The sequence below is a fragment of the Mustelus asterias genome, chromosome 9 (genome assembly GCF_964213995.1).
Source record: "Mustelus asterias chromosome 9, sMusAst1.hap1.1, whole genome shotgun sequence".
Lineage (NCBI taxonomy): Eukaryota > Metazoa > Chordata > Chondrichthyes > Carcharhiniformes > Triakidae > Mustelus > Mustelus asterias.
In genome coordinates, this window is record NC_135809.1 from 96,558,711 (window position 1) to 96,585,720 (window position 27,010).

The 27,010-nt window shown below is 44.0% G+C and overlaps 1 protein-coding gene and 1 non-coding gene across 3 annotated transcripts in view; one reads left to right on the top strand and one right to left on the bottom strand.

Moving 5' to 3' along the window:
* The window catches only part of lsp1a (lymphocyte specific protein 1 a), a 343,993-nt gene that overhangs the window by 141,478 nt on the left and 175,505 nt on the right, over positions 1-27,010 (bottom strand). The gene's annotated exons all lie outside the window — the stretch shown is intronic.
* LOC144499392 (U2 spliceosomal RNA) lies at positions 26,085-26,283 on the top strand. Its single transcript, XR_013498852.1, has one exon. It is a non-coding gene; the product is annotated as a U2 spliceosomal RNA (small nuclear RNA).

A 27,010-nucleotide genomic window follows, 5' to 3' on the forward strand; every position in this document is an offset into this window, starting at 1 on the left:
ATCTCCAGGTCAGGTTGGTAGGTAGCTTGGAGGGGAACTTGCACGTGGTGGTGTTGTAATGCGCCTGTTGCCCTTGTCCTTCTAGTGGTGGTCGTGGACTTGGAAGGTATTGAAGGAGAATTGGGGAATTGCTGCAGTGCATTTTGTAGATGGTACACACTGCTGCCACGATGCATCAGTGGGAGCAGAGGGAGTGAATGTTTATGATGGGTGTGGTGCTGATCTGCATATTAAAATCTTTACTCCATATCCCATGACAATCAGGTAACGAAGGAGCAGCGCTCTGAAAGCTTGTGATTCCAAATAAACTTGTTGGACTTTAACCTGGTGTTGTGAGACTTCTTGCATGGAAAATCTCAGCAGGTCTAGCTGCAGCTGTAAGGAGAGAAAAGAGCTGACATTGAGTCCAGATGACCCTTTGTCAAAGCTTCTCTCCTTACAGATGCTGCCAGACCTGCTGAGATTGTCCAGCATTTTCTCTTTAGGTTTTGGATTCCAGCATCTGCAGTAATTTGCTTTTAACATTTAACAGGCATTTGGATGGGTACATGAATTGGGAGGGAATAAAGGGATATGGATCAAGTAAGGGCAAAAGGTCTTTTTTACTTTAGTTAGTGCATCATGATCGGCATGGGGTTGGTTCCTGTGCTGTACTTTTCTTTGTTCTAGGTTGTGTGAATATATAGGCTTTCCGATTTGCCTAGCTTTAACTTGAAGATCGAGTCGAATTCTTCTAGATTTTCTTCAGGAAATAGTTTCTCTATATATTTGTCCTATTGATCTGTTTATAGTTTTAAAACCACAATCACATTAGCCCCACAACCATCTAAACTCAAGGGATTACGAAACAAGTTTATGGAACATGCACTCATAATTTATGCATTAAACCTTCGTATTTTTCTCTTGCATCTGTGCTCTACTTCTTTCTTCCTGAGGTGTGGCATCCAAAACTAAAAGCAATTCTTCAAATTCACATCTGACTAAGGGTCATACACAACTAAATCAACTAAGAAGAGTTATCTGTTTATAGTCCATCCTCTTGAAATAAGGCTAACATTGGATTAGTCTTTGAAATTATTTTTTGATCCTGCGCTCTTGCTTTTAGTGTTCTTTCATATTTTGTGTTTTGCTCTGCCGTCGTTTCCAGTCTTGCACCACCAATTTCTCTTGGGTGATCTCAACACTTCTTCACATTCCTTTTCACTTCACTGGTCAGCTGACTATTAGTATCCATAGTTTGCTGGTTCAGTAATAATGGGGCCCAAAGCCCAGTATTGAGTGCTCCCAAGGGCTTCAGGATGCAGGTCTAGGGGTTGTTCCCAGCATTCAATATGCTAGGCCATGGTCTTCTGACTTAAATTTGAGAGGACTGAAAAAAAATGGAGCAAAATTGACTTCCTGTGGACTATAATGCAAGTGTGACAACTTTAAAGTTTATTTATTATTGTCACAAGTAGGCTTACATTAACACAGCAATGAAGTTACTGTGAAAATCCCCTAGTCGCCTCCAGCACCTGTTCAGGTGGGGATTTTCACAGTAACTTCATTGCAGAGGGCTCAGCTGTTTTTTAATTTTGATGAAACCTACCTGCTTCTCAAAATATCCCTTCCTTTCTTTTCTGAAACTGCTAGCTTCTTGTTGCCAAAGCTTGAACCTCTTCCTTTTATCATCCGTTTCCTGTTTGCTAAACTTGCACATTGCTCCTTGCATCCATCATTCATTACCACTCTGCTGTGCCACCAGACACTATGCCTGCTGATGGACAGTGGCATGATGCCAGCTGGATGAATGAACCATGTTCCTTCTCCTCCCCCAGTTACTCTGAAGTAGCGAACTGAGTTTCAGCGACCTTTATCTATATGACATTTCTTGTCTATGGAGTCAAGGACATCCCGTGAGTGAGGACAATAGTCAGAGGTTAGAGACACTCGAACTAGTAACATTCCTACCAAAAATGGAGCAGAATTTATAAATCATTAATTCCTTATGACCTTGCTAGCTTACCTCCAGGACTCAGTTCCACTCAGAAAGGAAAATTCCATACAGGTGTTACTGATGTTCCCTTCAATGTGTGCTGCCTTGAGCGATTCCCTTAAGATTACACATGTAGACATCTTAAAGGGACCACTTGTGTGCAGCTGCTTTGTAACAAACGTGTTACTGTCAGTGTTTTGCTCACTCTAAGAAATGGATAATAAACCACTAGATATTACAACAGTGGCATTCTTGGGGTGACACAGGACACAGTGGGCATTCCAGGAAGCAAGAAAGTTGTAGAAGAAAATTGGTGCCTGCAAGAGATGTGAACCACATATCCTATGGCAATGAAAACAAAAAAATGCTGGAAATCCTGCAGCATCTGTGGAGAGAAAGTGTTAACAGGCTGGATTTAATGGAGGGTAAGAGTTTTAACAACACCAGGTTAAAGTACAACAGGTTTATTTGGTAGCAAATGCCGTTAGCTTTCGGAGCGCTTTAATGGGGGGCACAGTGGTCTCACTTGCCAGCTGGAGCCATGTGTCACTTCTTTTCAGGATGGCACGCAGAATTAAGTGCCACTCAGGCATTTAACAGGATAGTAACAGACCTTGTCCGGGATCAAAAGTGTCACCTGCTGAGAGCTGGTGGCCAAAGGCGGGCAGCACTACAGAATAGCAGCCAGCTGTAAGGCACCCACCCAAGGCCCAGGGTCATCACTGGATCCCAGCCCAGGCCACAGGTGAGTAATGGCAAGGGTCAGGATGGTGTGAAGCTTGGCAGCAAGGGCAAGTAGGGTTGCTCCAAGTGGCCCCTTCCCTTCCAGTTGTGGGTCTCTTGATTAGGAGTGAGTGCCTTTGAACGTGGGGACCCCCCGCCACCCCGGCCCTCATAGCGAGAGCGTTTGAATATAGGGATAGGGATGTTTCAGTGCCATTGTATAGGATGTTGGTGAGGCCACACCTGGAGTATTATGTGCAGTTTTGGTGTCTTTATCTTAGAAAGGATGTCCTTGCTATAGGGGGAGTGCAGCGAAGGTTTTTCAGGCTGATTCCTGGGCTGGCAGGACTGACATAGGCGGAGAGACTAAGTCAGTTAGGATGATATTCATTGGAGCTTAGAAGAGCAAGACGGGATCTTATAGAAATGTATACAAGCCTAACAGAATTAAAAAGGGTAAATTCAGAAAGAATATTTACCATGGTGAGGGAGTGCAGAACTAGGGGTCATAGTTTGACGATAAGGGTAAAACCTTTTAGGATGAGGCAAGGAAAAATGTATTCACCCAGAGAGTGGGGAATCTATGGAATTCACTACCACAGAAAGTAGTTGAGGCGAAAATATTGTGTGATCTCAAGAAGGAAATAAATATATCTCTTGGGGCTAAAGGGATGAAGGGATATGGGAGGAAAAGGCTGAATTAGGATATTGAATTTGATGATCAGCCATGATCAAAATGAATTTGAGTCATGTTGAGATCAAAAAGGAGGAGGTATTGGGGTTCTTGAGAAACATTAAGGTAGACAAGTCTCCAGGGCCTGATGGGATATACCCCAGAATACAGAGAGAGGCAAGGGAGGAAATTGCTGGGGCCTTGAGAGAAATCTTTGTATCCTCACTGGCTACAGGCGAGATCCCAGAAGATTGGAGAATAGCCAACATTGTTCCTTTGTTTAAGAAAGGTAGCAAGGGCAGCACGGTAGCACGGTGGTTAGCACTGCTGCTTCACAGCTCCAGGGACCTGGGTTCGATTCCCGGCTCGGGTCACTGTCTGTGTGGAGTTTGCACATTCTCCTCGTGTCTGCGTGGGTTTCCTCCGGGTGCTCCGGTTTCCTCCCACAGTCCAAAGATGTGCGGGTTAGGTTGATTGGCCACGCTAAAATTGCCCCTTAGTGTCCTGAGATGTGTAGGTTAGAGGGTTTAGTGGGTAAAATATGTTGGGATATGGGGGTAGGGCCTGGGTGGGATTGTGGTCGGTGCAGACTCGATGGGCCGAATGGCCTCTTTCTGTACTGTAGGGATTCTATGATTCTATGAATAATCCAGGTAATTACAGGCCAGTGGTAGGGAAATTATTGGAGAGGATTCTTCGAGACAGGATTTACTCCCACTTGGAAATAAGTGGACGTATTAGTGAGAGGCAACAAAGTTTTGTGAAAGGGTGGTCGTGTCTCATTAACTTGATCAAGTTTTTCGAGGAAGTGACGAAGATGATTGATGAGGGTAGGGCAGTGGATGTAGTCTACATGGACTTTAATAAGGCCTTTGACAAGATCCCTCATGGCATACTGGTGCAGAGGTTAAGTCGCATAGGATTAGAGGTGAGCTTGCAAGGTAGATACAGAACTGGCTCGGTCATAGAAGACAGAGGGTAGCAGTGGAAGGGTGCGTTTCTGAATGGAGGGCTGTGACAAGTGGCACTCCTCAGAGATCAGTGCTGCAACCTTTGCTGTTTGTAAATATATATATATATATATATATATAAATGATTTGGCAGAAAATGTAACTGGTTTGATTAGCAGGTTGGTGGATTTGCAGATAGTGATGAGGACCATCAGAGGATACAGCAGGATATAGATCGGCTGAAAACTTGGGCGGAGAGATGGCAGATGGAGTTTAATCCAGACAAACGTGAGGTAATGCATTTCAGAAGGTCTAATACAGATAGGAAATATTCAGTAAATGGCAGAACCCTGAAGTATTGATAGGCAGAGGGATCTGGGTGTAGAGGTCACTGAAAGTAGTAACGGAGGTGGAGAAGGCAGTCAAGAAGGCATATGGCATGCTTGCCTTCATCGGCCGGGGCATTGAGTTTAAAAATTGGCAAGTCATGTTTCAGCTTTATAGAAGCTTAGTTAGGCCGCACTTGGAATATAGTGTTCAATTCTGGTTGCCACACTACCAGAAGGATGTGGAGTCTTTGGAGAGGGTACAGAAAAGATTTACCAGGATGATGCCTGGAATGGAGGGCATTAGCTATGAGGAGAGTTGGAGAAACTTGGTTTGGTCTCACTGGAACAACGGAGGTTGAAGGGTGACCTAATAGAAATCTACAAGATTATGAGGGACATGGGCAGAGTGGATAGTCAGAAGCTTTTTCCCAGGGTGGAAGAGTCAATTACTAGGGGGCATAGGTTTTAAGGTGCGAGGGGCAAGGTTTAAAGGAGATGTACAAGGCAAGTTTTTTTTTTTACACAGAGGGTGGTGGGTGCCTGGAACTCGCTGCTGGGGGAGGTAGTGGAAGCAGATACGATAGTGACTTTTAAAAGGTGTCCTGCCAAATACATGAACAGGATGGGAATAGAGGGATATAGTCCCCGGAAGAGTAGGGGGTTTTAGTTCAGTCGGGCAGCATGGTCGGTGCAGGCATGGAGGGCCAAAGGGTCTGTTCCTATGCTGTAATTTTCTTTGTTCTTTGAATGGTGGAGCAGGCTCAAAGGGCTGAATGGCCTACTCCTGCCTCTATTTTCTATGTTTCTATTTAACCCCTGCCAGCAGTGTTAATGTAAGCCTACTCGTGACACTAATAAATAAACTTTAAGAGTCCAAAGCAGATGCAAAGCACTGACCATGGTGTTTTTCAAAACATGTATTGCCTGTGCATAGCTGATAGAAGTTTCCTGAGTGACTTAGGTTTATATACCTCAGGCCTTATGACACTTTGTATTTCCATAAACCACCAGCGTAGGTTCTCCTGAAAGGCAATATCCAGAACGTTGTGAGCAATATGTATCACTTTGATTTTTTTAAATTAACTTGAGGGATGTGGGCTTCACTGGCTAGGCCAGCATTTATTGCCCATCCTTAATTGTCCTTCAGAGGGTAGTGGGGGGAGCTGCCTTCTTGAACCATAGCACCCACAGTGCTGTTCAGGAGGGAGATGACCCAGCAACAGTGAAGGAATAGTGGTCTATTTGCAAGACGGGATGGTGAGTGGCCAGGTGATTGTTCCCTCGTATCTGCTACTCTTGTAGTTCTAGATGGTAGCAGTCATGGAAGTTTGGAAGGTGCTGTCTAAGGAGCCTTTGAGTTCCTGCAGTGCATCTTATAGATGATAAACACTGCTGTCACTTTGCTTCAGTGGCAGAGGGAGTGAATGTTTGTGGATGGGGTGCGAATCCAGGGGGCTGCTTTGTCCTGGATGATGTCAGGCTTTTTGAGAGCTCTTGGAACTGCACTCATCCAGGCAAATGGAGAGTATTCCATCACGCTTGAGACTTGTGCCTTGTAGATGGTGGGCAGGCTCTGGGGAGTCAGGGGGTGAATTACTCGCTGCAGAATTCCCAGCCTCTGACCTGTACTTGCAGCCACAGTATTTAAATGGCTAATCCAGTTCAGGTTCTGGTCAATGTTGACAGTGGGGGATTCAGAAATGTTAATGCCATTTGAATGCCAAGGAGAGATGACTGGAGATGGTCATTACCTAGCATTTGTGTGTGGCGCGAATGTTAGTTGCCACTTGTCAGCCCAAGCCTGGATATTGTCCAGACCTTGCTGCATTTGGACATTGGACCACTTCAGTATTTGAGGAGTCATGAATGGCACTGAATATCAGCGAACATCCCCAATTCTGATCTTACTGCCACACATATCTCCTACCAATTGACATTGGATCTAAGCCGTCCCGAGGAGACAAATATTGGTTTTACTAATTGTTGGAACAGAAATTGAATCAAATTATTTTCTTGTATGCTTCGGTTGACAAAAAGTTTAATGCCACAATTTGCTAGAAGTGCAAGCTGATTAATGGTACAGCAAGATAAAAGGTGAGAGATATTCTGGCGAATGAAGGCCATCTGAGTTCATCTGAGATGTAAAGACAAAGGAAAAAAAGGGAGAAATGACAGAAATTGGTAATTTGCAGCAATAGAAAGAACATTTGGCTCACCAAAATGAGACTTAGAATCAAATTAGAAATAAAAGTGAGGAAGGGAAAAATGGATGAAAAAAGTGATAAGAAGCTAAAAAGAAATTGCCCTTAGTGTCCTAAAATGTGTAGGTTAGAGGGATTAGTGGGTAAATATGTAGGGATATGGGGGTAGGGCCTGGGTGGGATTATGGTCGGTGCAGACTCAATGGGCCAAATGGCCTCTTTCTGTACTGTAGGGTTTCTATGATTCTAAATGATAAACGGGTAAACAAAAAAAGACATTTAGGCTGCAATTCTCCCAAATTGGGACTAAGTGCTCACGTCAGTGGGAACCCTGGAGAGTTTCACATTGGTGTTAACAGCCTCTACCAGGTGGATGCTACTTTATTCATCACAGAAACCCATCAGTCAACCCCGCTGTTCCAAGACTGGCTGCCATTTTTAATTGGCATCCCAATCTCTATGATCGTTTACAGATGCCCCTTGCCTCCAAGAAATGAAATGGTGCCTCCTCCACCTGACCAGGAGATCACCACCAACCCCTAACCAAAAAAGGCATCCTTCATCCCCCACCCACAAACAACAGGTAACCCCCTCCCCCCACACATTCGCAAGCATGAGGGTGAGCTGATCCTCACCCTCACCCCCATTCAGACTCCCCTTTCCCCTCAGCCCCCTACTCTGGCTCCCCTTCTCCCTAATATTTTTCCCTCCACCCCCTTGGGATCCAAGACACCAGGCCAGGGGACTGTGCACTGTCTGCCGAGGCATGTGGCCTGAAGGGGGAGGAGGGCCTAAGTGGGGGGGGTCACCCTTTGCCTGCGTGGTGTGGGGTGGAGAATAACTCTCTTTGCTGAGAGGTTGGTGGTGCCCCCTGAATCCTTGGGATCCAACACACCAGGTCCATGACTGTGAAGACCTGTAGTGAAACGTGCCCAGTGCTAATCCAGCTGGAAGGGGGGTGCCTGCATAGTGGGAGGCCTGCCACTAATGACATGGAAAACAGGCCACCCACTCTGGCCAGGCACTCAATTGGGGACACTGGGCAGGGCCAGGTGCATTGCGCTGGCTTTAGCGTCCAGCGCAAAACCAGTTTTTGTGCCTCGGCCCGATTTTCCAAGCCATCGTGATTTGTGTTCGGAGCTAACCAGCCAGGTGAATTCCTTCCTCATCACCTCTCTCCCCCCACCCCCAACCACCACGACTACTTAATTTTTAAATTTGTATTTTACAAAGAACTTTTCTAAGCAAATTGCAACCTGTAGAAACATTAACCTTCAGTTTCAAACTTGCCTTTCTGGGCCAGAGGTAGAGTGTCTTTGCAGGAATATGAATCTCATCGTTAATTAGGGATGGGCAGTAAATGCTGGCCTTGCCAGTGACGCTCATATCCCATGAATGAATAAAAGAATGTTGTCCTCACGTAGACGAATACCAGTTCCAACTTTCTGTGGTGTGTTTCATTCATTCGAACAGCGTTATTGCCATAAACAGCTCGAAACTCAGATTGACAATTTTTGTAATGATTGCAATTTTTGACTGAATTTGCAATGTTAGCATGAAGTTATGCAAAGCATTCAGTAATTTGTGGCAAAATACAATCTTATTACTTTTACTATACATGACTTTTTTGTAATACTAATAAATTTTTTCCCCCAAAACACATTTGTTCCAGAAAGGGCGGCACGGTGTCACAGTGGTTAGCACTGCTGCCTCACAGCGCCAGGGACCTGGGTTCAATTCCCGGTTTGGATCACTGTGTGGAGTTTGTACATTCTCCCCGCGTCTGCGTGGGTTTCCTCTGGGTGCTCTGGTTTCCTCCCACAGTGCAAAGATGTGCAAGTTAGGTGGATTGGTCATGCTAAATTGCCCCTTAGTGTCGAGGGACTAGCTAGGGTAAGTGCAGTCTTGATGGGCCAAATGGCCTCCTGCACTGTAGGATTCTATGAATATCCCATCTGTAAGATTTTAGGGTTTTGGGCACAATAGGTAGGTGAATCTTCACGGACAGCAGGGTAAGGTACTTTCAAGCCCCCTCTCTATATCAGACATAGCAAGAACATGACCATATCTTCAGCATGAGATAGATAGACATGTTGAATGCTACATGGTTGAGTCCCATCTCATGTTGAGGATACATTGGATAGCACCAAGCAGAAAGTGGAATAATTGATAGGGGAAGAATGCATGACTAGGATTGGGAATGGGAGTCCTTTTGTTTCCATTCCTAAATTTGTGATCACAGGCAGGTTGGAGCATCGTTAACTACCTCTCCCTGTTGCATGAATAAACAGAGTTGCTTGTACTTCAGCTAACACAAATCAGATGGTTGTGGGATTAAGTCCCAATCCAGTGACTAAAGTATAAAATCTTGGCTAACGGTTTAAGAGAAACAGATTTGTATTCATATAGTTCATGTCATGACCACCAGACATGTCAGCCAATGTAGGACTTTAAGTATGGTCACTGTTGTAATGTAGGAAACACAGCAGCCAATTTTGCACATAGCAAATCTGATATTGACTAGGTAATCAGTTTTTGTGATAACTTCTTTGGTCTTCTTCAAAATTATGCCCCGGGCTCTTCTACATTCACCAGAGTAAGCAAATGGGGTTGGACATCTTGGATGGCACCTCCCACAGTGCTGCACCACACTCAAGTCCTGGAATGGGGCTTGAACCCAGAACCCTGTGATTCAGAGGCAAGAGTATTACCAGCTGAGCTGCAGTTGACACACTACTAAAAGCAATACTGAGCGAGAGCTCACTCGTTGAAGATCCCATTCTTTTGGTTGAGAAGTTAAAGAGGTCTCAACCGCCCTCTCAGGTGGATGTAAAAGATTCCAAGGAATTAGTCAAAAAGGAACAGGAGAGTTTTCCCAGGTGCTCCAGCCAATATTTCTCTCAAGACGCATCACTGAGACAGAAGATAATTATCTCATTGCTGTTTCTGGGATCTTGCTGTGCATAAATGACTCATTCGTACAACACGATGTCAAGACTTCACTTTATTGGCTGTGAAGCACTTTAGGGCATCCTGAGTTCGTCGTATAAATTTGAGTTCTTTCAATAGCTGGTTGATGAGTCAAGAGATTAAGTTGCTCCGTATATGCGGCTCGTGGACAAAAATGTTATTTCTGGGTTGTGACGGGCAAAGCAGGGAGAATTCCAACAGGAAACAGTTTCCAATGAATACACTTCTGCAATTTCAATTACTTAGTCAAACTCTGCATGATTACCCTTTGTAGCACTGGAATGCTGTGATGAGCTGATAGTATCTCTCCAAGTGGCACTTGTGTCACCCAACACCATCCTACTTGGAAATTAAACCCAACACACAGAACTGTGGTTAACATTACCTCTGGCTGTGGAGGAAAGGAGTGGGGAAAGGAGAGCAAGAAGCATTCTTAATCAGAGTTGAATTCAGCTTTTTCCAATCCTCATTTATTTTTGATTACAAGTCATTTTGACATTTTAAATTTGACTGAGGTAAAAAGAAACAGCTCCACAATGCGAGTGGGAAAAATACTTTGAAAATTCCCTGATGGTTCAAGTGACAGTATCCTGAGAAAATCATGTACTCCTTGATGCTGAACAGGAGGAATCTCATCAAAATGTACTTGTGTCTGTTGGAAAACCGCTGTATTTTGATGCTGAACCAGCTCTGGGCTAAGGGAAAAAGGCCATGCAACCCAAAAAAATTCCATCCAAAGCATTTACTCCTCTCTCTCTGCTGAACACAATGGTTTTCAACAAACTCCACAGAGCCAGACCAGAGGCAGAAGTGGCACATTAAAGCCCCTTACCAGTTTCAAAGAGGTCATCATGGAGGTCACAGTGGGAAGCTCTGCATGTCAAGGCTGACGCACAAGCTTTGGGAGCTAGCATGATTGCAATCAAACTATTTAATTGTGCATACATGTTCCAGCAGGTATAAAGTAGTGACCCTGGTATACTAGAATTAAAGTTTAAATTTTAGTTATTAGTGTCTTACTAGGCTTACATTAACACTGCAATGAAGTTACTCTGAAAATCCCCTAGTCGTCACACTCTGGCACCTGTTCGGGTACACTGTAGAAACACTTGCCTCAATCCTTAAGCACTGTTCTGATGAAAGCTCATTGACCTGAAACGTTAACTGTTTCTTTCTCCACTGATGCTGTGTGATCTGCCGTATAATTCCAGCATTTTATCAATCAAGATGATTCTGAGATAGTTAATACTGGTGCACAGAAATGTGCTTCCGGTCCCCATCCATGCATGTGTAACTTCCCAGCAGAATAGTAAAGAAATCTCAAGTCCAATATCAAAGAGCCAGCAAGAAACTGCGGACAGATCCCAGCAAACTCATCTTCACATTATTCCCAGAATTCAACAGCACCTCTTGCTTTGCATTGCTGCCCGACCCTCCGATGTTAAATGTCTGCATTGAAGATGGGGGCCATATGCTGTGTATAGTCTGGGAAACAATGACACGTTTTGTGCTAGTTTCTTCTTATTACGACAATGCAACTCACTTACATAGTAAAATGTCCCATGGTGATTCACCGGGCTTCTAAAACAAAATATGACATTGAGTCGCATGAGGTCAGCTGGCTGAAGGCTAGCTCAAATAGGTAGGTTTCAGGAGGATTTTAAACAGAGAGGCTTAAGAAGAAAATTCCAGAGGTTAGGGCGTTGGCGGTTGAGAACAACTGAGAGGCCAATAGTAAAATAATTAAAAATTGAGGTGCTCATTGAGCCAGAATTGGAGTACAGGTATCTCAAGAGGGTTGTGGGGCTGGGGGAAATTACAGAGATAGGGAGGGGTGAGGGCATGGAGGGATTTGCATGCACGGATGAAAATTATTTTTTAAAATCAAGATATAGCTTGTTAGGGAGCCAATGTAGGTCAGTGAGCACAGGGGTAATGGGCAGAAGGGACTTGATGCAAGTTAGGACACACGCAAGAGTGTTTGGATGGCTTCAAGTTGATGGAAAGTATAAGATGGGAGGCTGGTCTGGGCAGCATTGGAATACTCAAGTCTAGGAAGTAACAAAGGCATGGATGAGGGGTTCAGCATCAGATGAGCTGAGGCAAGGATGATGTTAGGGAGGTGGACGTAGGCGGTCAGAGTGATGGAAGTGGATGTGTGACATGTAACTCATCTCATAGTCAAATACAAATAGATATAAACACCTGAACATCAGTGAGCCAGACCATCTGATCAGTAAAGTCACAGCAAAATTACTATGGGGTTGATTTTATTCTCCAAGTATTGGAGAGGCTAATGGTGTTGTTGTACAATTTGCACATAAACAACAACAACTACTTCAGGGGAAGGTTACATCCCAATATCCAGAGTTGCTGACTAGGTTTTGCCATTCCACCATTAACTTTGTTAAAAGCTATCCCAGGTGTGTTTCATCATTGAAATGTGCTGAATGGTGTGAAATTCCTTCATTTGGGCAAATGAAAGTTAGGTCCTGAAAGTTCAAGTCCCATTGCCCTTTAACAAAGTAATAAATGTTAATTACTGCTAATCAGGCTACTTCTAATCAACTAAAAAGTTTCAGTGTCACAAGTAGGCTTACATTAACACTGCCACTAAGTTATTGTGAAAATTCCCTAGTCGCCACATTCCGGCACCTGTTCAGGTACATGGAGTGAGAATTTAGCATGGCCAATGCACCTAACCAGCACGTCTTTCAGATTGTGGAAGGAAACCGGAGCACCCGGAGGAAACCCATGCAGACATGAGGAGATTCCGCACAGTGACCCAAGCCGGGAATCGAATCTGGGTCCCTGGTGCTGTGAGACAGCAGTGCTAACCACTGTGCCACCATGCCGCCCCCATTAAATATTACAAATGTGGAGTCTCATTCCTTCAGGTTTTAGTTGTTAGCAATTTTGAAAATGCCAAATTTAAAAGTCTATTTTTTTGATATTTAAAAAAAAATTTCCCTCTCTATCCTTCTCTATTTTCATCCATTAAAATTTACACTTCTCAGTTTTTGTACTGTTAAATTTCAGTCCTTCAATCTGATTGACTAGGAGATATACAATCACTTCCCCTATAAACCCATGCAGCAATGTTATCAATCCACACTTGCAACAGCTTGGGCATACAAAGCTTGAAAACTGAAAACCTAAACATGCAATGGCCAAACTGTGAGACATCCTGAAACAGCAAAATCTGGCACACAGACCCAGATACTCACAGGTGGCACAGTGGTAGCACTGCTGCCTCAGTGTCTGGGACCAAGGTTCGATTCCCGGCTTGGGTGACTGTCTGTGTGGAGTCTGCATGTTCTCCCTGTGTCTACGTGGGCTTTCTCCGGGTGCTCCGGTTTCCTCCCACAGTCCGAAAGACGTGCTGGTTGGGTGCATTGGCCGTGCTAAATTCTCCCTCAGTGTACCTGAACACGTGCCGGAATGTGACGACTAGGGGATTTTCCCTGCAGTGTTAATGTAAGCTGTGGTGAACCACTGTAGTATTGTCTGTTTGTGTGATATGCCTGGACACGCCCCTGCTGCCTCAATCCGGGACTCCGCCCTTCTCTGGGTATAAAGGCGACTGCTCTCCGCCCCTTTTGCCTCAGTTCGGATTAGCTATCGGTTCGGGTGTGCTCCAATTCTTTCGTAAATAAAAGCCTGTGATTTCGCAACAATGAGTCTTTGCAAAATCAATGGTGCATCATAAGCCTGCTTGTAACACTAATAAATAAACTTCAAACTTCACATTTTGAGAATTACGAGAAGGAACATAGTAGGATTCATTCGTCTTCTCATAAAAGATGAAGCAGTTAAGTGGCATGGCTGCTGAAGCCTGTCTTGGATGAATGGTAGCACACACACGCCCACAGCCCCTACAAGGTGACAGTGATTCCAACTTTTAACACAAATAAGCATACTCCTCACAATTCATGGTTCAATCAGTTCATTATTTGCCCCAGTCACATCTTGACCTAGGGCAGGAGACATGAGTGCAAAATAAAAGCACAGAAACAGACAGGTTGCTTTCTTGCCAACATTTGCAGATGCAGGAGAAGCAACCTGACACAAGCAGGCCATAGAGCTGGGATAAGACAGGTTTACTCCTTGGCACAGGCATTACTGTTTGGGTCTGAAACACACAGTAGGTGGTTCATGGAATCACCAGCAGGTCCGCAACACATTTCGTAAAAGCTATCACACCTATTCTTTCAATTAGCGTCTACTTAGGAAATGTGCACAGGGGGATAAAAAGGGTGCCCATAAGCACACTGCCACATGTTGTGTTCACTATTACTGAAGTGAAAATGCAATCCATCAACATATATTCTTCAGTCACTGTGTTCTTATGAAACCCTTGTTTTCTGCAAAAGCAGTAGCAAGGAGGAAATATATGAATTAAAGGAAAATAATGTTTAATTAAATTCAAATACAAGTCTTTAAGAGATGAGTTCAGTCAGAGCCCAGTGAACTTATGTCTTATAATTTCTCCCGAATCCTCATTATAATTGCCAATTAGATATTGAGTTCTGATATTTTTACCTCAATTCCCAAATCCTGCTTACTTACTTACAAGTAAATAAGAACTGACCCAACATTGAGCCCTGTATATCATTTACTGCATTGGACCAATCTTAAGAATGTCCTTTCACTCCTCAATTGTCTGTCTTTGCATGCTATCATATTCCCCTTCGTTCCACATGGGCCAGAAATTTCTCATGTGATTTTTAAAAAATGCAACGATGAAGCAATTTCCTGGCTTGTTCTTATCTCTTTTAGAACCGGAATGTAATATTTTTCTGTCCGTATCCTTTGACACAAATTTTCCTTTCAATAGAATTTCAGAAAATTACAGTCAAGAACCTCTTACTACTTCCTTAGTTTACATTGGAGAACCCTGAGGGAAGCCATCCGGTTCCAGTAACTTTGGTCGTAGTATTTATTTTTCTATTATACCCTCCACTCACTTCCTGTGAGCTAAATATTCAGCACCATCTTGGATCATTATTGTATAGAGTCATAGAGATATACAGCATGGAAACAGGCCCTTCGGCCCAACTTGTCCATGCCAACCAGGTTTCCTAAACTGAATTAGTCTCATTTGCCTGCGTTTGGCCCATATCCCTCTACACCTTTCCTATCCATGTCCCTGTCCAATTGTCCAAAAGATAAAAGGTCATTATCTAATTTTCCACTGGCATGCAATTTTAACCATCAGCGGATTATGTAAAATAGTCCTGCTGTGCATTAACGATCCCATTCGATTAGCTAATCAAGCAAATCTATAGTGAATGGCCAATCCAATCAACCATTTTACCCCATCCAAAGATGGAATGACCAAGTCTACTCCCTGTATCTCTTTCTCATTCTAACCCAACCTTGATTATCTGCTACTGATGTACCTATGGAAATCCTCATTAGCATTTATGTTGTTGTTCAGTTTCCCTCCTGTTCCCCATTCAGTCTTCCTGATTTTTGTAGCTTTGAAATATTCTTTATACTTGCTGTGACCTCTGGCTTTATTATTTACCCTTTTACCACTTATACTCCTACTTTAGATTTGTTTTTGATCTACTCATTCAGCTACCCAACTATTTTCTGCTTCTTATATTTAATTCATAACTCTTCTATTTCTAGTTCAAATACTTTCCATTGTGAAATAAATCATCATTGGGTATCTTCCATTTAATATGGGCACAATCCCTTTATATCTCACTTCAGTTTGTTTCTTTCCAGTCATGTAACTGTGTTATTGACTAATCTTTCTTCTTTTCTATTCTTACACTAATCCTAACTATATTGTGGCCATTTATTTTCTCCTACTGACTGAGGAATAATGCTGACCATATTGCCGCAAACTCTTCCTCCCTTTCTGGAAAACGACAGTTTTACTATTTCTAATACACACTTGTCTAACTTATCTACAAATTTTTCTCTCAATTTCTTGTCACTCGTTGTACAGTCTTGGGCATCTTCCCAATAGTGTGACTGGCCCTTTGATATTCCTCAGCTTCATTCAAAATTTAGACCATCTCTCTTTTGGATACTAATTGCCAATCTTGATCCAGTTGCAGTTATGTTTGAGTTATTGGCATAATGTCCCGATTTTTCATTTTATCAATGACTCTAGCTCCCCAGTTTTCAGTCATGGATCCTGGTCCTGCTGCAGGGTTTAAAAGACAAAGGCCAGTAATCTATTTCCAGATTGGGCATGCACAAATTGGGCAAAAAGATATCATGCACACGTCCCGATGTCATTGCACACTAATTTGGTTAATGGACGTAACAGTCGGAAGCATGCCCACAACAACGGGCTAAATTGCCTGTTTGATTAAGGTGCCAATTGAACAGAATTTTAAGTGACCCATTTGCTTTGACAGTTGGCATGCGGCCTTTACCTTTTACTTCAACCTCTACCCAGGTGCCTGCAGACTGAGGTTTGTGTTTGAATGTGCTGCCTATACACTCCTTTCTCCAATGCTATTTATTTTTCTTGGGTCAACAGCTTCTTGGGAAAGCTCCGTAGTGGGAGCACAGGGCGGCACAGTGGTTAGCACTGTTACCTCACAACACCAGGGACCCTGTCTATGTGGAGGTTGCACTTTCTCCCCGTGTCTGCGTGGGTTTCCTCCATGTGCTCCGGTTTCCTCCCACAGTCCGAAGATGTGCAAGTTAGGTTGATTGGCCATGCTAAATTGACCGTAGTGTCAGGGGTATTGGCAGGGTAAATGCGTGGGGTTACGGCAATAGGGCCTGGGTGAGACTGTAGTCAGTACAGGCTCGATGGGACGAATGGCCTCCTCCTATACTGTAGGGATTCACATTAGAAGTGCCAGCCCACACGTTCCCTTTTAACAGTGCCCGCCCTCGTCCTGCCCTCCCTGGTAGCACTCAGCCTTTCACAGAGTGCATTACACACTGGTTGCCTGTTCCTTGGCCAGCACTCCAGGGCCGACCGCAGCCAGGAACATGTTTCACACCCACTTCCGGGCACACTGAGCTCACTCATCCAATGGATGAAAAATTCATGCCAAAGAGATTATGTTGATAAAAATTGGCAAGAAAAGCATTAACATTCAACAAGATTATAGAGAGAAATAAAACTTCAGGGCAGGTTTTGACTGCTTACATGTGGTACTGGAAAATGATCCAGGCGTTTCAAGGTGACAAGTGCAGTAATGTATCATTCCTGATGTGATTTTGGAACTAAATAACCACTAAAACCCATATGAAAACTGTATAGATGATCCCATTTGTGGGTGCATGAGCAACATGTAATCAATGCTTGCATTTCTGTGCACCGGCACCACATATGCATGTGTTCACCCATTTAAATGCACACTATGTATTACAAGTTCTTTTGTATATATATGATTTATTCATTCATGGGATGTGAGCATCGCTGGCTGAGGCAACATCTGTTGTCCATCCTGAGTTGCCCTCGAGAGGGTTTTGGTGAGCCACCTTCTTAAACCACTGCTGTCCATGTGTCATAGGTACACCCACAGTGCTGTTAGGGAGGGAGTTCCAGGATTTTGACCCAGCAACATCGAAGAAACGGCAATATATTTCCAAGTCAGGATGGTGAGTGACTTGAAGGGGGGACTTCCCAATGTCTGCTGCCCTTCTAGATGGTAGCAGTCGTGGTTTTGGAAGATGCTGTGTAAGGAGCCTTAGTGAGTTTCTGCAGTGCATCTTGTAGATGTACACATGGCTGCTGTGTGTCAGTGGTGGAGGGAGTCAGTGTTTGTGAATTAAGCCAATTAAATAGGCTTTGTCCCGGATGGTGTTCGAGCTTCCTCAGTTAAGTTTGAGCTGCACTCACAGGAAAGTGGAGAGTATTCCATCACACTCCTGACTTGTGCCTAGTAGATGGTGCGCAGGCTTGGGGAAGGCATAGAAACTAGAAGCAGGAGTAAGCCATTTGGCCCTTCGAGCCTGCTCCGCCATTCGTTATCATGGCTGATCATCAAATTCAAGATCCTGATGCTCCCCTTTTCTCCCATATCCCTTGATCCCTTTAGCCCCAAGAGCTATCAGAGTCAGGAGGTAAGTTATTCACCACAGGAATTCCCCAACCTCTGACCTGCTCTTGTAGCTACAGAATTAAGTGGTTGAGCCAGATCAGTTTCTGGTCAATGGGAACCCCCAGGTTATTGATATCTTTGTGTGTGAGAGAGAGAGAGCCATTTGTATCTCAACATTCAAAAAATCATTTGGTGTCTGTATTTATTCTGAAAGAAAGAGTTTCTTGACAATTTCCTTGATCAAAAGAAAGGAATTAGTCCACAGTGACATTGTGTTCAATAGTGTGACCAGACACTTTACAAAAGTTATTCTTAACACCCTGGCAACAGCACATGGTTCACTGTGCCTTCATCTTGCACAACCTGTTTGAGTGTTTTTACATTCATTCTAACAGGAATTTACTCCAGGACCTATTAGTCTGCATTCCTTAATGCTATGTGGGGAGGGTTCAGCTTTCTAGGGTTAAAAGGAAACAGTCATACACAGGTTTTCAAACTGTGTACTCACACCCTAAGGGCTACGGAGGATGGAGGATGGAGGATTTCTGTGTTTGTGAAATTAGTATAAAACATTAGAGCATACTGGTTAACACTGGTTTCTTTGTGGTGCCCAAGTGTTTGAGGAGGCAGCCAATGCAGGTGGTCCACAACACCAGAAAATTCCTTCTGTTCTTTAAACTGTGATAGTGTTGTAAAGCTGTAGATGACCGCAAACTCGCCAATCAAAAATTAAACAACTCGATCAACAGAAAAAAGGATCATTTTAAATAATTAGACTCGATTTGTGGCATTTAAAATGATTTTTCATGTTTAACAATCTTAAACCATTTACTCCAACCTCACGATTTACTGGAGAAGGAATTATCATTGGACTCTCTCCCCCTCCCACCCCATAGCTTCAATGGAAGATTCAGGGAAATCGTGGAGCGATAGCACTGATTCTATTCATGTTGCTTGCCTGAGGGTTTTGCAAGTCTTCCGCAGTAGTGAGTGAAAAGAAAGTTGAGGGAATTCCTGTGGAGGTTCAACCTCATTTACCTCAAGTCCACTATTACCACTTTCCTCATCATTCTTCTCCTGCCTGCAGCAGTAGTGGACTCGTCAACATTAAGAGCATTCAAATGGTTATTGGATAAACATATGGATGATATTGGAACAGTGTAGATTAGAGGGGCTTTAGATTGGTTCCACTGGTCGGCGCAACATCGAGGGCCGAAGGGCCTGTACTGCGCTGTAATGTTCTATGTTCTATAATTGCAGATAGCTGCCTAAAATCTATTGGCACCATCTTCAAAAGTCATCTCCAGTCGGTTATTCCATTTTCTTTAAATGCCCTGACATCTTTCCTTATCCCCCAGAATACATTTTTTTTTGCCAATTTTCCTCTGGCATTTGAATGATTCGTCATAATAAACAATTTGTCAGCCCCAACTTTGGTGTTACCTTTTCAATGAGTCACCACAAAAAGGCTTTGCAAAAATATCAATCTCATTTCCTTGACCTTTTGAACTACTAGCTTGGAAACAATGCTGCTGCCTTGCAGGACACGTTGGGATTTGTTTCGCAGTCTGTGTGTGAATCACATATGTCCATGTTTGAGGGATAAAAGAATAAATAAGGAGCGCTTTAATGGTGATGATGTAATTGCTGGCACCGTAGACATCAAATGATCAAATGAACGTAGCCAAGCTTCCAAACAGATTTTAGTCACCACAGCAAACTCATCAAAACCAAACTGGTGAAGCTGAAGACTTCCCGAGCCTCCCTCCTGCCATTCACGACAACAGACACAAACAAGCACAGTTACAGTAACTCAGACTGCGGCCATACATTTAAGAAAAATGCTCACATTTATATAGCTCCTTTCATGACTTGTGCACTTCCCAAACTACTTTTAAAGAATAATCACTGTTGTAACATGGGAGACATGGCAACCAATTGCACATAGCAAGATCATGCAAACAGCAGCAACCAGACAATCTATTTACTACAGCACTGTGAATTGTACTTTGTTGATCAAGGAAGAGCTCTGCCGTCTAATACTTAGATGAATTTACAAGGTTATTTTTTTCCCCTGCAGATAGCAATGAGTACTTTCAGATCCCAATGAAAAGGGTTCAAATTTATAAAGGCATCCAGTCAGCCAGAAAAGTCAAGCTAAACACTTTAAAAACTGTTTTTGTGCTATACTGGAGTTCTGCTCCACAAACTCTCAAAGCCACATATTGCACGCTGGCTTCAGTCGCCTTTAGTGGCTCAGGTGCCAAATTGGGTCAGGCTTTGGGAGTTTATGTTCCACTTTCCATTTTATTATTTTGGAACACTGATGTAGTGCAGCTGTAACGTCACATATAGAGACACACACAGCGAGATAAACAACTCATCTCCTAACTCCCCAAATCCTGACCACCTTAAAGAAAAGTCAGGAGTGTGATAGAATATTCTCCACTTGGATGAGTGCAGCTCGAACAACACACAAGAAGCTGGACAGCAGCCAGGACAAAGCACCTGCTTGACTGGCAACCAACCTGCAACCTTCAATATTTACCCCCTCCACCACCAACAGCAGTGTGCATCATTTACAAGATGCACTGCAACAACTCACCAAGGTTCCTTCAACAGCAATTTCTAAACCCTTGACATCTTTGACCTAGATGGACAAGGGCAGCAGACGCATAAAAACACCATCAACTGCAAGTTCCCCTCCAAGCCACTCACCATCATGCTTTGGAACTATAACGCTGCACCTTCCTGTTGCTGGGTCAAATGGAACTCTTTCCAAATAGCACTGTGCAAGTACCCACACCACATGGACTGCAGCGGTTCAAGATAGTGGCTTACCATCAGCTGTTCAAGGTCAAATAAGGATAAACGACAATTGCTAGCCCAGCCAGCAACACCTACATCCCATGAAAGAATTTTTTAAAATGAAGCACACCTATGCACATGACCGCAATCGATTCAGGTCACTCACAGGTCAAATTATACTGTAGCATTTATTGCAAAGTACCTAGACCTTGAAAATGGATGGTGTTGTTGCCTTCAGCTCAGATCAGCTGTCTGATCGGAGACTGATCTGCATCTGTAACTAGTTCAAACTGGCTGAAAACATGTTCTTAGGGAACAACTCTTTGTTCCTTTATCATTAGGCAAGTCCAGTTGAAGGTCCTGAGGAAATGATTGAGGCCCAAAAGGGGTGAAATCATGATCAGGCAGGGGATGAGGCCAGCCCATTACACTGGGGGTGTGCTAACACCCGTTATTGTACTTTGCCCAGGGCTAGGGTAGTGTAAAGGATCAGAGTAGCCAACGAGGTGAAACCTCGGCTTTACATGATGCAATTTTTCAAAGCCATCTCAGTCTTTTGGCTAAGATGAAGCATTAGATCAAACCTGGGAGGGGTGCAATGTCTCATCCTGTCAGCTTGGATCTTGTTTGTCCCTCAGGGCGGCACGGTAGCACAGTGGTTAGCACTGCTGCTTCACAGCTCCAGGGACCTGGGTTCGAATCCCGGCTCGGGTCACTGTCTGTGTGGAGTTTGCACATTCTCCTCGTGTCTGCGTGGGTTTCCTCCGGGTGCTCCGGTTTCCTCCCACAGTCCAAAGATGTGCAGGTTAGGTTGATTGGCCATGCTAAAATTGCCCCTTAGTGTCCTGGGATGCGTAGATTAGAGGGATTAGCAGGTAAAATATGTAGGGAAATGGGGGTAGGGCCTGGGTGGGATTGTGGTCAGTGCAGACTCGATGGGCCGAATGGCCTCTTTCTGTACTGTAGGGTTTCTATGATTCCCAGTTCTCATTTCTCATGTGGGGACCATGACTGGACTTAATTTTAATTGGCTTTTTTGATTAGAATTAAAGTACCGAAAGGTATCAATAAAAAAGTCTGGGAGGAGCATTTAGACAAGGTCAAATAAAACTCTCAGCTTGTGGGAGAAAATCGCCCTCTTCATTGTGGTAAGGACCAGGGCACCAAGTGCAAAGTGATATTGCTGTACATGGCAACGGTCTAACCAATAACTAACTGCTGTGCTCCAGGGCGGACCAAACCATCTTCCGCTGCTTTGTCCAGAGATCAAATGTGCACTATGTACACAGGGACAAAATATACAAAATCTCAAGATAAAGGTGGGACAACGTACCCAACAGCAACATCATCCTCATCCTGATGACCAAGGTCGGAATTCTCGAGCCATTATGACAGTGTGGCCAAATTCCCCTCCAACTCGATTTTCATGTTTGCTGATCACATCACTGTAGTGGGTCGGATCTCAATGACAAGACAAAGTACAGGAATGAGCTAGAGAATCTGGTGAACTGGTGCGACGACAATAATCTCTCCCTCAATGTCAACAAAACGAAGGAGATTGTCATCGACTTCAGGAAGTGTAGTGGAGAACATGCCCCGTCTACATCAACGGGGAAGAAGTAGAAATGGTCAAAAGCTTCAGGTTATCAGGTATCCAGATCACCAACAACCTGTCCTGGTCCCCCCCATGTCCACACTATAGTTAAGAAAGCCCACCAACGCCTCTACTTTCTCAGAAGACTAAGGAAATTTGGCATGTCTGCTGTGATTCTCAACAACTTTTACAGAAGCACCAGAGAAAGCATTCTTTCTGGTTGTATCAAAGCTTGGTATGGCTCCTGCTCTGTCCAAAACCGCAAGAAACTACAAAAGATTGCGAATGTAGCCCAATCCATTGCAAACCAGCCTCCCAACCATTGACTCTGTCTACACATCCCACTGCCTTGCATAATTAAGGATCCCACGCATCCCGGACATTCTCTCTTCCACCTTCTCGCATCGGGAAAAAGGTACAAAAGTCTGAGGTCATGTACTAACCGACTCAAGAACAGCTTCTTCCCTGCTGCCATCAGACTTTCGGATGGACCTACCTCGCATTAAGTTGATCTTTCTTTATACCATAGCTAACACTGTCACACTACATTCTGCACACTCTCGTTTCCTTCTCTATGAACGGTATCCTTTGTCTGTATAGTGCGCGAGAAACAATACTTTTTACTGTATACTAATACACGTGACAATAATGAATCAAATCATTTGGGCTGGTAGGATTCTCTGGTTCTGTCAACAGCGTGGGTTGGCTTAATTGGGAATCCCCATTGGCAGCGCCAGGACCGGAGGATCCCTCTGCCAACAAACGGTGCGCCAACTCCTGCCGCTGAGAAAAATGCTGAGAGGAGGCCAGAAAATCTCACCCCACCTTTGTGTAAGGTTCCTTCAAGCTTTGTGTAGCCTTTTGGTGTGCCAACACAAAGGCCTGAATTTTTCACCCATCGGGCACACACACTCGAGGAGTCCGGGAGTGGGTGCAAAATGCACGTCCGGCTGCAATCTTCCCGAAACGTGGTTTCATGCTGCTTGGTCAATGAATGGGCAGCCAGCATGAAACATGTGCTGGGAAAGGCTCAGCGCTGCCGGAGAAGGGTGCCTCTGAGAAAAAAGGGAGAGTGTGGGCTGGCACTTCTAATGGGCTGCCTCAGGGGGACAATCGCTATGGAGCCGCCTCAGGGAGCTGCTGACCTGTACTAAATAAATTCCAATGGAAAAACATTGCAAACAGTGTCCAGGCAGCACTTTGAAACATCAGTCCCCAGACACCTTATAAATTTTATTTCACCTCGACAGTTCATCCCGCCCTGGATTGAGTAAAGGCTAAAACGTAAAGGCTTCCTAAAGGCAACCAGCCTGCCAACTCAGATGGGCCAGGTAAAATTGCTTTTAATTGACCCCTTAATGGGCTAAATTGCCTCCTTTATTATCAGCAGGCACACTGCCAACTCTCACACGCACCAGCTGGTCAAAATATTGCACGACATCAGGATACGTGTCTGATGTCTTCTTACACAATTTCACACCTTTCCAGGTCAGGCATGTGCCCACCTGAGCAACGTAAAATTCTCACCCCTGTGTAACTACATGCTGAGGTTCTACCTGTCCCCAGTGTTACGAAAGATGAGTTTGGCGATTTTGCTGTAGAGCACTGCATTCATTTGTAACGCGCTATCCCAGCTATCCCCTGTGGAAAAGCTTACATAAAATAAAAAGCACCTTCGATCCAACAGGCACGCATCCACACACAACATACTTAGGCCTGTGCAGGAACCTGAAAGAAATTTCCCAGAGCAGACTTTCAAAGTCATTTGGCAGAACGCCTCATTGGCACGGTGGCACAGTGGTTAGCACTGCTGCCTCACAGCACCAGGGACTCGAGTTCAATTCCCGGCTTGGGTCACTGTGCGGAGTCTGCACGTTCTCCCCGTGTCTGTGTGGGTTTCCTCCGGGCGCTCTGGTTTCCTCCCACGCTCCAAATGATGTGCTGGTTAGGTGCATTGGCCATGCTAAATTCTCCCTCAGTGTACCCGAACAGGTGCCAGAGTGTGGTAACTAGGTAATTTTCACAGTAACTTCACTGCAGTGTTGATGTAAGCCTACCTGTGACTCTAATAAATAAACTTAAACTTGTCAGAGCTTGCAAACAAGCATCAGGACATACATTGGCTAGGGTGAGAAGGGTCCTCCCAGTCAGATACTTCATGCACATCTGGAGTCTCAGCTCCATCCAGATGCTGTCCTTGGGGCAACTGCAGCGGGGAAGAGACCATTGCCCACCTCCTTTTGGAATGAGCCTTTGCAAAGCAGACATGGAAAGGGAAGCAATTGTTTTTGTCGAGGTTCATCCTGAGCAGCTCCAAACTGAAGGACTCATGCGCTTAAGGACTGTTCCCAGAACACGCACCGAGGCAAACATAACTGCTGGAGGACCATTACCTCAGCAAAAGAAGCTCTCTGCTCCATTCAAGACTTGTTGGTCTTCTGATGCAAAGTGTGTCCATGGCCAGGTGTGGCAGACTAGCTCATTCCAAAAGGTCCAGGGTTATGTGCTAAGGGACTCGATAAAGCTTGGGGCAGCTGCCTCAAGAGGTGCAATTGGAAAAGAGCAAAGGCCCTTCCATCATAATACACTGTGGGGCTGGAACGCTTGTTAATACACACGCACACACAGTGTGACCAAGTGTACACCAGACATGAACATTCATGTCTACATTTCAGTAGATATTTTCTCTTGAAAGGCAGAAAATCCCGCCCTATGTACATTTACCTCAATGCAGAAACTCTTTCACGGTGACTTAAATAAAATGAAGTAATATTCCCCCCCAGGTCCTCACAGTGTTCTAACTCTCATCAGGTTATGGTTCTATGAATATTCCCTGGTACTTGAGCCATATAATCACTTTACACCCAAGGGATTGAGAAGCCAATGCCGTTTTTCATTACAGGATCATTACAGCTGACCACAGCTCCCTCCTTATCAGGCTGCTTAATTCATTTATATTTTCTAGCAGGAGTCATTGGATAAGTAGTCAGGAATGGGAAATCTGACTGATTTCCTTACTAGCCCAGGATACCACACTGAAACCAATTGTGAGATGAGATTAGTTAATTCAGTATACCTCAAGGATCAGACTTGGAAACCTTATTGTCTCTGATCCATGCTAGTCAGCAAGTAGCAACAGAAGCTGCCCTTGAAATGTTTAAGTTGGTGTGTCTGGATCTCACAGAATGCTACATAGGCACAAAAATGTTATTGATTGCTTCAACTTTTTCTGATGCATTCCAAAGTTTAATACCACCCTGTAGGCTTTTCATTCAAAACAGGCTAAGAGTTCTTGGCATTGATAAAGAATACTAACAACATTGTGTCGGAATTTCTTAAAAGCAGATTTACCAAAGGAGTTCTAATTCTGCAGATAGACTAAAATGTTTGGAACAGCAGAGTATCAGAGTCCTTTGAATCTGAAAGGGGTTGTTTACTTCAGGATTTCTTTTATTGGATTGCTCTCCTGCAGTTTTCATAGGACAGCAATTACCATTTTCTTTTCCATTCATAATGCAGAAGCCCTTTGTCCTATTATCCCCGTGAAATCCATGTGTCAGGGGCTTTTAAAAATGCAATAATCATTTACTCAATGCTGTGAAATAGCATTTGACGCCAACAAGCCAAATACCACACTGAGGAAGTCAGTTTACACCTCTGTGAAGCACCGTGGGATGCCTTCTATATTAAAAAGGTGTCACATGAATGCAATGTATTGGCATATTATTAGTGGTACTGTGTGGTGATGAGAGTATGCTCTCATGAAAGCCTGCAGCTGACAGAGTAACAGTTCATAAACTGCAGCAACTTTTTGGAGTCCTAGGTTTCATGATAGTTGCTTCTCGGCCTTTTGGCTAAGATCAAGTGTAGTATCGACATGCTGTGCTTGGTTGAAGTCATTAGGTTACATTTTAGCTTCATTTGAAGCAATTTTTAAAAGCGGCATCTCGGCCTTTTGGCTAAGATGCAAATGAGATCAAGCCTTGGAGGAGGAGCTATTCCTACTCCAATCAGCTTGGATCATGTAGATCAAGCCCAAGACAGGAGGTGAGAGCCGTGTCTTGTCAGCTTGGATCGGGAATGTCTCAACTTGTTGAGACTCTGAATTGGACTTGATTTGATTGAATTGGAATAAAAATACAAAAAAAAGGGTGTTAGTGGCAGAGATGGAACACTTCCCTCTTCTGCTACCCAGTAGTACTCGAGGCATAAGAGAAGTTAGATGCAAGGTTAAGCTTATTCTACTCTACCCAGGTAAAATAACCCAGTCCTAACTGCACAGCACCAGGCATAATGCAAATGTTGATTATTCTCATCAGCTATGCTTGGGGCATCTCCAAATGTGACAGTGAGGATAAGTTCCAAATTAGTTTAATTATAAAATGCTTTTCCCCATCCACAAACAGTGGCATTGACACAACCCATCTTGTTCCACAAATGAACGTTATTTTACAAGACTGTCAGGCGCAGTCTAACGCTCCTTCTGTTCTGCTCAGCTGTTACCCTGCCCAATAGTGTATCTCAGTTCCAATGTCAGATGAGTCCTCTCTGCAATATGTACCACAGTTATCTATTTCCCACACCAGGTATACTTGCGGCATGCTATTGGTCATTTTATACCACTTCGGAGCAAATCAGTATGGAAATATGTCCCACCCCCACCACGAAGATCAACTGTTGCTCCAAATTGCCACTGAAGCCAAGATCAACCATTCAGCATAGACCAGAGATCAAACCCGGAGTGACAAAGTACAGTCCTT